This window comes from Lithobates pipiens, unplaced genomic scaffold (assembly GCF_037356315.1).
Source record: "Lithobates pipiens isolate NorthernLeopardFrog02 unplaced genomic scaffold, aLitPip1_a1.2 Scaffold_314, whole genome shotgun sequence".
NCBI lineage: Eukaryota > Metazoa > Chordata > Amphibia > Anura > Ranidae > Lithobates > Lithobates pipiens.
In genome coordinates, this window is record NW_027507793.1 from 66,303 (window position 1) to 78,822 (window position 12,520).

The window sequence follows — 12,520 nt, forward strand, 5'->3', positions numbered from 1 at the left end:
TGTTTTCCATGGTGACAATCTTGGCGTTTGTGAAGAGGGTTGAGGGTGCCCAAAGAGATTGTCTATGGACTCATCACCCTGAAAGCGTCTGATCTCAGAGGCTAAGCAGGTTCAGGCCTTGTTAGTACCTGGATGGCAGACCGCCTGGGAATACCAGGTGCCATAGGCTTCTTTTTTTTTGGCGTTGGCTTGTTTTTTTCCCTTGTTTCTCAAGGTGACCATCTTGGCGTTTGTCAAAGAGGGTTGAGGATGCCCAAGAGATTGCTTATGGGCCATATCACCATGAAAGCGCCCAATCTCATCTGATCTCGGAGGCTAAGCAGGGTCGGGCCTAGTGACCATCTTTGCTTTTGTCAAGAGGGATGAGGGTGCCCAAAGAGATTGTAGGGTCGGGCCTGGTAAGTACCTGGATGGGAGACCGCCTGGGAATACAAGGTGCTGTAGGTTTCCTTTTTTTTATTAATTTTTTTGGAGCGTTGACTTATTTTTTCCCTTGTTTCCCAAGGTGAATCTTGGTGTTTGTCAAGGGGGTTGAGGATGTCCAAAAAGATTGGCTACAGCCACATCACCTTGAAAGAGCCCCATCTTGTCTCATCTCGGGGGCTAAGCAGGGGCTGAGCCTGGTTAATACCTGGATGGCAGACCGCCTGGGAATACCAGGCCCCTGGGCTTCTTTTCTTTCTTGCATTTACTTGTTTTTTTCCCTTGTTTCCCAAGGTGACTATCTTGGCATTTGTCAAGATGGTTCAGGGCGTCCAAAGAAATTGCCTATGGCCACATCACCCTGAAAGCGACCAATCTCGTCTAATCTCGGAGGCTAAGCAGGGTCAGGCCTGGATAGTACCTGGATGGGAGACTGCCTGGGAATACCAGTTGGCATAGGCTTCTTTTTTTCTTTTTTTTGGCGTTGACTTATTTTCCCTTGTTTACCAAGGTGACCATCTTCGCGTTTTTCAAGAGTGTAAACTCTGAAAGCAACCGATCTCGTCTGATCTCGGAGGCTTTGCAGGGTCAGGCCTGGTTAGAACCTGGGTGGGAGACCCCCTGGGAATACCTAGTGCCGTAGGTTTCTTTTTTTTTTTTTTGGCGTTTGTTTCCCAAGGTGACCATCTTGGTGTTTGTCAAGAGGGTTGAGGGTGCCGAAAGAGATTTCCTACGGCCACATCACCCTGAAAGTGCTCGATCTTGTCTGATCTCGGAGGCTGAGCAGCGTCTGACCTGGTTAGTAACAAATGGGAGATGGGGGGCTCAAGACCACACCCCCTCAGATTTCCCCCCCACTTATCACAAGCCACACCCCTTATTGAATCAACATCATATACCAGGCTGCACATTATACACTGGGCTCTACTAAAGCAGATGAATCATGCCTATCTTGTTTATAACCACATCAGGCACCTTTTCTGCAACCTGTAAATCGCACATATTTGCATCCTGCAACCTGTAAATCACACATATCTGCCTTCTGCAACCTGTAAATCACACATATCTGCATTCTGTAAAATTGCACATAACTGCATTCTGCAACCTGTAAATTGCACATATCAGCATTCTGTAAATTGCACATATCTGCATTCTGCAACCTGTAAATTGCCCATATCTGCATTCTGCAACATGTAAATCACACATATCTGCATTCTGTAAATCGCATTCTGTAAATCGCACATATCTGCATTATGTAAATCGTACATATTTGCATTCTCTAAATCGCATTCTGTAAATCGCACATATCTGCATTTTGTAAATCGCACATATCTACAACCTGTAAATTGCACATATCTGCATTCTGCAACCTGTAAATTGCCCATATCTGCATTCTATAAATCGCACATATCTGCAGCCTGTAAATAGCACATATCTACAACCGGTAAGTCACACATATCTGCATTCTGCAACCTGTAAATCACACATATCTGCCTTCTGCAACCTGTCAAATTCTGTAAATCGCACATATCTGCATTCTGTAAATCGCACATATCTGCAGCCTGTAAATAGCACATATCTACAACCGGTAAGTCACACATATCTGCATTCTGCAACCTGTAAATCACACATATCTGCCTTCTGCAACCTGTAAATCACACATATCTGCATTCTGTAAATCGCACATAACTGCATTCTGCAACCTGTAAATTGCAAATATCTGCATTTTATAAATCGCACATAACTGCGTTCTGCAACCTGTAAATTGCACATATCTACATTCTGCAACCTATAAATTGCCCATATCTGCATTCTGCAATGTGTAAATCGCACATATCTACATTCTGTAAATCGCATTCTGTAAATCGCACATATCTGCATTCTGTAAACCACACATCTGCATTCTGTAAATCGCACATATCTGCATTCTGTAAATCGCATTCTGTAAATCGCCCATATCTGCATTCTGGAAATCACACATCTGCATTCTGTAAATTGCACATATCTACAACCTGTAAATTGCACATATCTACAACATGCAAATTGCACATATCCACATTCTGTAAATCAAATTCTGTAAATCGCACATATCTGCATTCTGTAAATCGCACATATCTGCAGCCTGTAAATAGCACATATCTACAACATGCAAATCACACATATCTACAACATGCAAATCGCACATATCTACAACCTGTAAATTGCACATATCTACAACCTGTAAATAGCACATATCTGCATTCTGTAAATCGCACATATCTGCATTCTGTAAATCGCACATATCTACAACCTGCAAATTGCACATATCTACAACATGCAAATCGCACATACCGACAACCTGTAAATTTGCACATATCTACAACCTATAAATCGCACAAATCTACAACCTGCAAATCGCACATATCTACAACCTGCAAATCGCATATCTCTACAACCTGTGAATAGCACATATCTGCATTCTGTAAATCGCATTCTGTAAATTGCACATATCTACAACCTGTAAATCGCACATATCTACAACCTGTAAATCTTGTTTGGGGGGGGAGTATGCTGCCGACCACCGATAATAACCCTTTTTTTAAAAATCTTGTTTGGGGGGGGGTATGCTGCCAAACACCGATAATACGTTTTTATCGGTGGTCGGCAGCATACCCCCCAACAAGTTAAAAAAAAAAGGGTTATTATCGGTGGTCGGCAGCATTAACCCCCATACCTGTCCCCCCAAACAAGATTAAAAAAAGGTTTAATATCGGTGGTCGGCAGTATTTACCCCCCCAGCCCCCTCCCCCCCCCAAACAAGATTTAAAAAATAGGATTTTTATATACAGCTTACCTGTAAAATCCTTTCCTTGAGAGTACATCATGGGACACAGGACCTCATTACATAGTGGGTTATATAGGCAACTCTGGTGATTAGACACTGGTTAACCCCAATTAAGGAGAATTTCTCCCTTACATAACCCCTCCCATATGGGAGGCACCTCAGTTTTGTAGCAAAGCAATAGGAAACCACATAAAACTCAAGAGGGGTGAGTGCTCTGTGTAACGTGATGTACTCTCAAGAAAAGGATTTTACAGGTAAGCTGTATATAAAAATCCTATTTTCTTGATCATACATCACGGGACACAGGAGCTCATTACATAGTGCGATGTCCCAAAGCAATGCTCAGATTGAGGGGAGGGAGACACAGATCATAATTATAGACCGCCATGGACCAGAGGACCTAAACTGCAGCCTGCAGTACACTGCGCCCAAAGGCGATATCCTCTTTCCCTCTGACATCCACCTGATAGAATCTGATGAATGTGTGGACTGATGACCAAGTTGCAGCCTTACAGATCTGAGCCAGGGAGGCCTGGTGATGCATTACCCAAGAAGCACTTACAGCCCTAGTAGAGTGTGCTTTCACTTGAAAAGGAGGGATTTTCCCTTTAACACTATAGGCCTGTCTAATCCACCTTGAGAGAGTGGATTTTGATGCCCCCTGGCCCTTCCTAGGGCCTTCCGGCAAAATAAATAAGCAATCAGTTTTCCTTATCTGAGCAGTTGCCTGAAGATAGATACTGATTGCCCTTACCACATCCAAAGTGTGCAAAGATTCTTCTTCTGCGGACTGTGGGTCCAGAAAAAAGGAAGGTAGGATTACATCTTGATTCAAATGGAATCCCGAAACCACCTTAGGTAGAAAGGACCTGTTGGGATGCATTACCACCCGGTCCTTATGAATAATTAGATACGGCTCTTTGCTGGAGAGAGCTGCTAGTTCTGACACTCTTCTAGCCGTGGATATGGCTACAAAGAAAACCAATTTTTTAGTCAGAAGAACTAATGAAGCCAGATGCAAAGGTTCAAATGGTTGCCCCTGCAAAGCCGAGAGAACCAAATTCAGATCCCATGGGCATACCGGAGGTTTGACTGGCGGCCTTATCCGCATAGCCCCCTGGATGAAAGCCCGGGAATGCGATGCAAGTGGCTTCTGAAAAAACACTGACAAGGCCGAAATCTGCACCTTGATAGTGCTTATGGCCAAATTGATTTCTAGGCCTGACTGGAGGAAGGCCAAGATCCTGCTAATGACATACTTTCTAGGATGCCATTCCCTGAGTTCACACCAGGAAACATATGCCCTCCAGATTTTGTAATAAATAAGCCTGGAGGCCAGCTTTCTGGCATTGACCAGAGTAGAAAGGACTGGCCCCGAAAGGCCACGGTCTCTCAGAATGTGGGTCTCAGCAGCCAAACCGTCAAATTCAGACTGTGTAAAGCATGATGGTAAATTGGATCCTGTGAGAGCAGATATGGCCGGAGAGGGAGGATCCACGGCCTGCCTACTGCCAACTTCATGATCTCTGCATACCACGGTCGCCTGGGCCAAGCCAGGGCTACCAAAAGAACCGATTTTGTCTCCCTCTTGACTCTTCCCAGGAACCGTGACAGTAGCGGGCACGGGGGAAGGCATAAATCAGATTTTACTGATCCTAGGGAACTGTCAGAGCATCTGACCCCTGAGCAAGTGCATCTCTTGTCCTTGACATGAATTTGTCTTATTTTCTGTTGAACCTGGACGCAAACAGATCTACGTCTGGAGTACCCCACCTGCGACAAATGTTCCAAAACACATCGGGGTGCAGAGCCCATTCTCCTGGGCACAACTGCTGGCGGCTCAGAAAATCCGCCTGCCAATTTTCCACTCATGGTATGAAGACTGCAGAAAGGCATGGAACATGCTTTTCTGCCCAGACAAGTATGCGATTCACCTCTTTTTGCACAACCAGACTCCTGGTACCGCCCTGGTGATTGATATAGTCGGACTGAACCCGAACAGGGAGACCCCGTAGTCTGTAAGACCACTTTATGAGAGCCATATAAACTGCCCGGATCTCCAAGACATTTATGGGCAATAGCTTCTCGATCGCAGACCATTTCCCCTGCGAGCACGTCTCCTCCAACACTGCTCCCCAGCCTGTCAGGCTGGCATCTGTCGTGATAATCTTCCATGGAAGAGGAAGAAAAGTTTTGCTTTTCAGCAAATTCTTGGTTTGTAACCACCAGACAAGACTCTTGCGTGTCCCTGGGGATAGACGCATAGGAAGATCCAAGGATTGGGGCTTCCTGTTCCAAGCCGCAAGGATGCATCTTTGCAGAGGCCTTGAGTGGAACTGGGTGAATGGAACGGCCTCGAAGGAGACGACCATTTTCCCTAACAGTCTCATGCACAACCGAATGGGGGAAGATCTCCTGCCCAGAATTAGGCGCACCAGATCCCCAATGGCCAAGGCTTTTGGCCTTGAAAGAAACACCTTGCCCTGAGCGGTGTCGATTAGTGATGAACGAACTTCCGACGGGACGTTTCGCGAACACGGCCGAAAGTTCGCGAACCGTAACGTTCGCGGCGGGCCCCATTGACTTCAATGGGAGGCAAACTTTACAAACCTACCAGGTCATATTTGCAGCCACAAAATAATTACTAGCTGTGCACACATAGTCCCACCACATGGCCAATGACATAACACATGTATGAGGTGAATCTGGGATCGACAACTACAAGCATTCTTTTTTTATATATGAAATTCTGACAATTCAGGACTCTGGAGCGCATGAAGGCAATGGAGGAGAGGGAAGGTCAGGGTAGGCAAAGAAGAGGGTGCAGAAGATGATCACCAGCACCGTGATATAGAGCACTGACATCAGCACCGTGACATAAAACACTGACATCAGCACCGTGATATAGAGCACTGACACCTGCACCGTGATACAGTGATCTGACACCAGCACCGTAATAGAGAGCACTGACATCAGCAGCGTGACATAAAGCACTGACACCAGCACCGTGATATACAGCACTGACACCTGCACCGTGATAGAGTGATCTGACACCAGCACCGTGATAGAGAGCACTGACATCAGCAGCGTGACATAAAGCACTGACACCAGCACCGTCATATACAGCACTGACACCTGCACCGTGATAACCCTTTTTTTTAAAGCTTCTTGGGGGGGTGTATGCTGCCGGCCACCGATAATAACACTTTTTCTTTAAATCTTGTTTAGCAGGGGTGAAGGGGGTTGGGGTATGCTGCCGAGTGCGACCACCATAATAACCCTGTGGATGTGGAGGGGGTACCGGCGGCGGTGCTGAATAAATAATAAAGAATTTGTAAGCTGCCATGCGGCATCCCCTTACCTGATCCTCTCAGGCGGGCAGAACAGAGAAGTGCTGTGCCAACGTCACTTCCTTGAGTGATGTCGGAAGCACCGCCCACTACTCACTCAAAGTGCAAGTCTTTTTTTTGGGGTTATTTTCCCTTGTTTACCAAGGTTAACATCTTGGCGTTTTTCAAGAGGGTTGTGAGTGCCCAAAGCGATTGAATATGACCACATCTCCCTGAAAGCAACCAATCTCATCTGATCTCGGAGGCTTAGCAGAGTCGAGCCTGGTTAGAGCCTGGATGGGAAACCCCCTGGGAATACCAGGTGATCTCATTTGATCTCGGATGCTAAGCAGGGTCGGAACTGGTTAGTACATGGATGGGAGACCACCTGGGAATACCAGGTACCGTAGGCTTTTTTTTAATATGTTGTTGGCGTCGACGACCAGTTTTTATTTTCTGCTTGTTTGCCGAGGTGACCATCTTGGTTTTTGTCAAGAGGGTTGAGAGTGACCAGCAAGATGGCCTAAAACAGGTAAAACAAATAAAATAAAACAGGTCGTTGACGCCAACAACATATAAAAAAAAAAGACTACGGCACCTGGTACTCCCAGGCAGTCTCCATGTGGCCGTAGGCGATTGCTGGCCACTCTTAACCCTCTTGACAAAAGCCAAGATGGTCACCTCAGCAAACACACAGAAAAATAAGAAGTGTAAATTATAAGGCTGTGGCGCTAAACCCTTTAAGTGAAGTGATGAATTAACCTATCATCCAAACCTGGTGTTTGTTATTTAAAAGATTTTCTGTGATCAAATGTGGAGTTAATTGTCGTGTTCCATCATAATTAAAATTAAAATTAAAATTAAAGTTGAAACCAAAGTGGGTATTAAATTATCTTATACGTGTCAGCCTATTATAGGTAAATGCTAAAAACATGTAAACTTTCAGTTAAGTGTACAAAAATGTTGAAGTTGTTGCTTATGTTCAGCGATGTGCTAATTTGAAGTGGACTGTGCAAACATGTGCAAAGAAATGTGCAAAAAATTAATGTGCAAAAAACAACTACCGATCAAGACAGCTAAGGGTCATAAATAATTCAACCAGTAATCGTATAATGACGCAACATATATACAGAAGCAACTAGGGATCAGAAGTATTTTCAGCCAATAATCGCATGAAGACGCATTTATGTCCAGTATAAGTCCAAAAATAAAATATTTGGCTTAATAATACTGCCTCTGCAGATTGTTGTTTGTTATTGGTGCATAGAATCAATAGGGAATAATTGGTTCACTCGTGCAAATGGTGTAGGTTTTCAAAAAGAGAACTTCATCCCCGGTGCGCCACTCAGTGCTATAATATGTGAATGCTCTCACCAGAGTTAATGCCCCACAGTGGGGCTGGATGGACCTTCACAATGTAAGCCACTGTGCCGCTCTCTGGCTGTTGCTGGTGCACTGGGTGAAGCTTCGTTGTTCCGTCCGTATGGTATCCAACGTTAATTATATACGAGGAAAGACATATCCATAGCGTAATACAGTCTTAATCAGATCGTTCGTTTATTAATATTAAAATGTACTCACATTTGACATTAAAAGCATATGCGTGTAGAGAAAACTCAGCCGTTCGTCTCAAACGAGTGCACACAACGTGACTTCTGACAAGTGCTGTACTTTTATTCTTTTGCCTCAAAGGTGTGCATTAAGGTTGAACACCACAGAGGTTAATCTCTTTGACTCCTTAAGCACAGTGAAAACTGTAAATGCTGAATTAATGAGAGCCCCTTTCTCCAAAACAGAAAAATAAAACAGATCATCGACGCCAACAACATATTAAAAAAAGCCTACGGCACCTGGTATTCAGAGGCCATCTCACATCCAGGTACTAACCAGGCCAGACCCTGCTTAGCATCCGGGATCAGGCGTATTCAGGGTAATGTGGCCGTAGGCAATCTTGCTGGCCACTCTCAACCATCTTGAGACACGCCAGGATGGTCACCTCAGCAAACAACAGGAAAAATATAACAGTTCGTCGACGCCAACAACATATTAAAAAAATGCCTATGGCACGTGGTATTCCCTGGTGGTCTCCCATCCAGATACTAACCAGGCTCGACCCTGCTTAGGATCCGAGATCAGACAAGATCAGGTGCATTCAGGGTGATATGGCCATAGGCAATCTGGCTGGTCACTCTCAACCCTCTTGACAAACGCCAAGATGGTCACCTCGGAAAAACACGCAGAAAAATAAAACAGGTCGTCGACGCCAACAACACATTAAAAAAAAGCCTACGGCACCTGGTATTCAGAGGCGGTCTCCCATCCAGGTACTAACCAGGCCCGTCCCAGCTTGGCATCCGAGATCAGATGAGATCGGGCGCATTCAGGGAGATGTGGCCGTATACAATCTTGATGACCACTCTCAACCCTCTTGACAAATGCTAAAATGGTCACCTCGGCAAACAAGCAGAAAAATAAAACAGGTTGTCAACGCCAACAACATATTAAAAAAAAAGCCTACGGCACCTGCGATTCCCAGGCGGTCTCCCGTCCAGGTACTAAACAGGACCGACACTGCTTAGCATCCAAGATCAGATAAGATCGGGCACATTCAGGCTTATTTGGCCGTAGGCAATCTTGCTGGCCACTCTCAACCCTCTTGAGATACGCCAGGATGGTCACCTCGGCAAACAACAGGAAAAATAAAACAGTTCGTCGACGCCAACAACATATTAAAAAATTGCCTTCGGCACGTGGTATTCCTTAGCGGTTTCCCATCCAGATACTAACCAGCCTCGACCCTGCTTAGCATTTGAGACCAGATGAGATTGGGCGCATTCAGAGTGATGTGGCCATAGGCGATCTTGTTGGCCTCTCTCAACCCTCTTGACAAATGCCAAGATGGTCACCTCGGCAAGCAAGCAGAAAAATAAAAGCTTATGGCACCTGGTATTCCCATGCAGTCTACCATCCAGGTACTAACCAGGCACGACCCTGCTTAGCAACCAAGATCAAACAAGAGCGGGCGAATTCATGGTGATGTGGTCATAGGTGATCTTGCTGGTCACTCTCAACCCTCTTGACAAATGCCAAGATGGTCACCTATGCAAACAAGCAGAAAAAGAAAACAGGTCGTCGACGCCAACAACATATTAAAGAAAAGTCTACGGCACCTGGTATTCCCAGGCGGTCCCCCAACCAGGTACTAACCAGGCCCGATCTTGCTTAGCATCCGAGATCAGATGAGATTGGGCGCATTAAGGGTGATGTGGCCATAGGCGATCTTGCTGGCCACTCTCAAGACTCTTGACATATGCCAAGATGGTCACCTCGGCAAACAAGCAGATAAAATAAAACAGGCCGTCGACTCCAACAACATATTAAAAAGAAGCTTATGGCACCTGGTATTCCTAGGGGGACTCCCATCTAGGTAATAACCAGGTCCGACCCTGCTTATCATCCGAGATCAGATGAGATTGGGCACATTAAGGGTGATGAGGCTGTAGGCGATCCTTCTGGCCATTCTCAACCCTCTTGACAAACGCCAAGATGGTCACCTCGGCAAACAAGCAGAAAATAAAACAGGTCGTCGACGCCAACAACATATTAAAAAAAGCCTACGGCACCTGGTATTCCCAGGCCGTCTCACATCCAGGTACTAACCAGCCCAGACCCTGCTTAGCATCCGAGATCAAACGAGATCGGGCGCATTCAGGGTGATGTAGCCACAGGTGATCTTGCTGGCCACTCTCAACCCTCTTGACAAATGCCAAGATGGTCACCTCAGCAAACAAGCTTAAAAATAAAAAATGTCGTCAACGCCAAAAACATATTAAAAAAATACTATGGCACCTGGTATCAGGCGTATTCAGGGTGATCTGGCTGTAGGCAATCTTGCTGGCCACTCTCAACCCTCTTGAGACACGCCAGGATGGTCACCTCGGCAAACAATAGGAAAAATAAAACAGTTTGTCAACGTCAACAACATATTAAAAAAATGCCTACGGCACGTGGTATTCCCTGGCGGTCTCCCATCCAGATACTAACCAGGCTTGACCCTGTTTAGCATCTGAGATCAGACAAGATCAGGCGCATTCAGGGTGATGTGGCCATAGGCGATCTTGCTGGTCACTCTCAACCCTCTTGACAAACGCCAAGCAGAAAAATAAAACAGGTCGTCGACGCCAACAACATATTAAAAAGAAGCGTACGGCACCTGGTATTCTAAGGCGGTCTCCCATCCAGGTAATAACCAGACCAGACCCTGCTTAGCATCAGAGATCAGATGATATTGAGCGCATTCAGGGTGATGTCGCCGTAGGCCATCTTACTAGCCACTCTCAACCCTCTTGACAAAGGCCAAGATGGTCACCTCGGCAAACAAGCATTAAAATAAAACAGGTCGTCGACGCCAACAACATATTAAAAAAAAAGCCTTCGGCACCTGGTATTCCCATGCGGTCTCCCATCCAGGTTCTAACCAGGTCCAACCCTGCTTAGCATCAGAGATCAGCTGAGATCGTTTGCATTCAGGGTAATGTGGCCATAGGAAATCTTGTTGGCCACTCTCAACCCTCTTGACAAACACCAAGATTGTCACCTCTGCAAAAAAGCTGAAAAATAAAATAGGTCATCGACGCCAACAACATATTAAAAAAAAGCCTACGGCACTTGGTATTCCCAGGCAGTCTCCCATCCAGGTACTGACCAGACCTGACCCTGCTTAGCTTTCAAAATCAGACGAGATCGGGTGCATTCAGAAAAATAAAACAGGATCTCTCAACCCTCTTGACAAACGCCAAGATGTTTAGCTCGGCAAACAAGCAAAAAAATATAACAGGTCGTCGACGCCAACAACATATTAAAAAAAAGCCTACGGCACCTGGTATTCCCAGGCGATCTCCCAGGCGGTCTTTCATCCAGGTACTAAACAGGCCCGACCCTGCTTAGCATCTGAGATCAGACGAGATCGGGCGCATTCAGGGTGATGTACAGTAGGCGATCTTGCTGGCCACTCTCAACCCTCTTGACAAACGCCAACAATTTTACCTCGGCAAACAAGCAGAAAAATAAACAGGTCGTCGATGCCAACAACATATTAAAACAAAGCCTACAGCACCTGGTATTCCCAGGGGGTCTCCCATCCAGGTACTAACCAGGCCCAACCCTGCTTAGCATCCGAGATCAAACGAGATCGGGCGCATTCAGGGTGATGTAGCCACAGGTGATCTTGCTGGCCACTCTCAACCCTCTTGACAAAAGCCAAGATGGTCACCTCAGCAAACAAGCTTAAAAATAAAAAATGTCATCAACGCCAAAAACATATTAAAAAAATACTACAGCACCTGGTATTCCCAGGCGGTCTCCCATCCAGCTACTAACCAGGTCTGACCCTGCTTAGCATCCGAGATCAGGCTCATTCAGGATGATTTGGCCATAGGCGATCTTGCTGGCTACTCTCAACCCTCTTGACAAATGCCAAGATGGTCACCTCGGCAAACAAGCAGAAAAATAAAACAGGTCGTCGACGCCAACAACATATAAAAAAAAGCCTACAGCACCTGGTATTCCCAGGGGGTCTCCCATCCAGGTACTAACCAGGCCGACCCTGCTTAGCATCTGAGATCAAACAAGATCGGGCGCATTCAGGGTGATGTAGCCACAGGTGATCTTGCTGGCCACTCTCAACCCTCTTGACAAACGCCAAGATGGTCACCTCAGCAAACAAGCAGAAAAATAAAACAGGTCGTTGACGCCAACAACATAATAGAAAAAAGCCTATGGCACCTGCTATGTACTAACCAGGCCCAACCCTGCTTAGCAACCGAGATCAAACGAGATTGAGCGCATTCAGGGTGATATGGCTGTAGGTGATCTTGCTAGGTATGTAATCAGGGCACTGATAATCAATGCCCAATTAGAATTGAGTGCCCACCAGTGCCAGCAA

At 45.8% G+C, this 12,520-nt stretch overlaps 1 non-coding gene and 9 pseudogenes across 1 annotated transcript; 1 reads left to right on the plus strand and 9 right to left on the minus strand.

Moving 5' to 3' along the window:
* Positions 1-766: 766 nt before the first annotated feature.
* On the plus strand, positions 767-885 carry LOC143955134 (5S ribosomal RNA; annotated as a pseudogene).
* Positions 886-8,631: 7,746 nt separating this feature from the next.
* Positions 8,632-8,750, minus strand: LOC143955138 (5S ribosomal RNA; annotated as a pseudogene).
* A 109-nt stretch (positions 8,751-8,859) lies between these two features.
* Positions 8,860-8,978, minus strand: LOC143955136 (5S ribosomal RNA; annotated as a pseudogene).
* Positions 8,979-9,087: 109 nt separating this feature from the next.
* On the minus strand, positions 9,088-9,206 carry LOC143955129 (5S ribosomal RNA; annotated as a pseudogene).
* A 528-nt stretch (positions 9,207-9,734) lies between these two features.
* Positions 9,735-9,853, minus strand: LOC143955113 (5S ribosomal RNA; annotated as a pseudogene).
* Positions 9,854-10,187: 334 nt separating this feature from the next.
* On the minus strand, positions 10,188-10,306 carry LOC143955130 (5S ribosomal RNA; annotated as a pseudogene).
* Positions 10,307-10,571: 265 nt separating this feature from the next.
* LOC143955115 (5S ribosomal RNA) lies at positions 10,572-10,690 on the minus strand (annotated as a pseudogene).
* Positions 10,691-11,005: 315 nt separating this feature from the next.
* Positions 11,006-11,124, minus strand: LOC143955135 (5S ribosomal RNA; annotated as a pseudogene).
* A 556-nt stretch (positions 11,125-11,680) lies between these two features.
* On the minus strand, positions 11,681-11,799 carry LOC143955111 (5S ribosomal RNA). The gene has a single exon (XR_013269782.1). It is a non-coding gene; the product is annotated as a 5S ribosomal RNA (ribosomal RNA).
* Positions 11,800-12,122: 323 nt separating this feature from the next.
* Positions 12,123-12,240, minus strand: LOC143955121 (5S ribosomal RNA; annotated as a pseudogene).
* Positions 12,241-12,520: the final 280 nt, after the last annotated feature.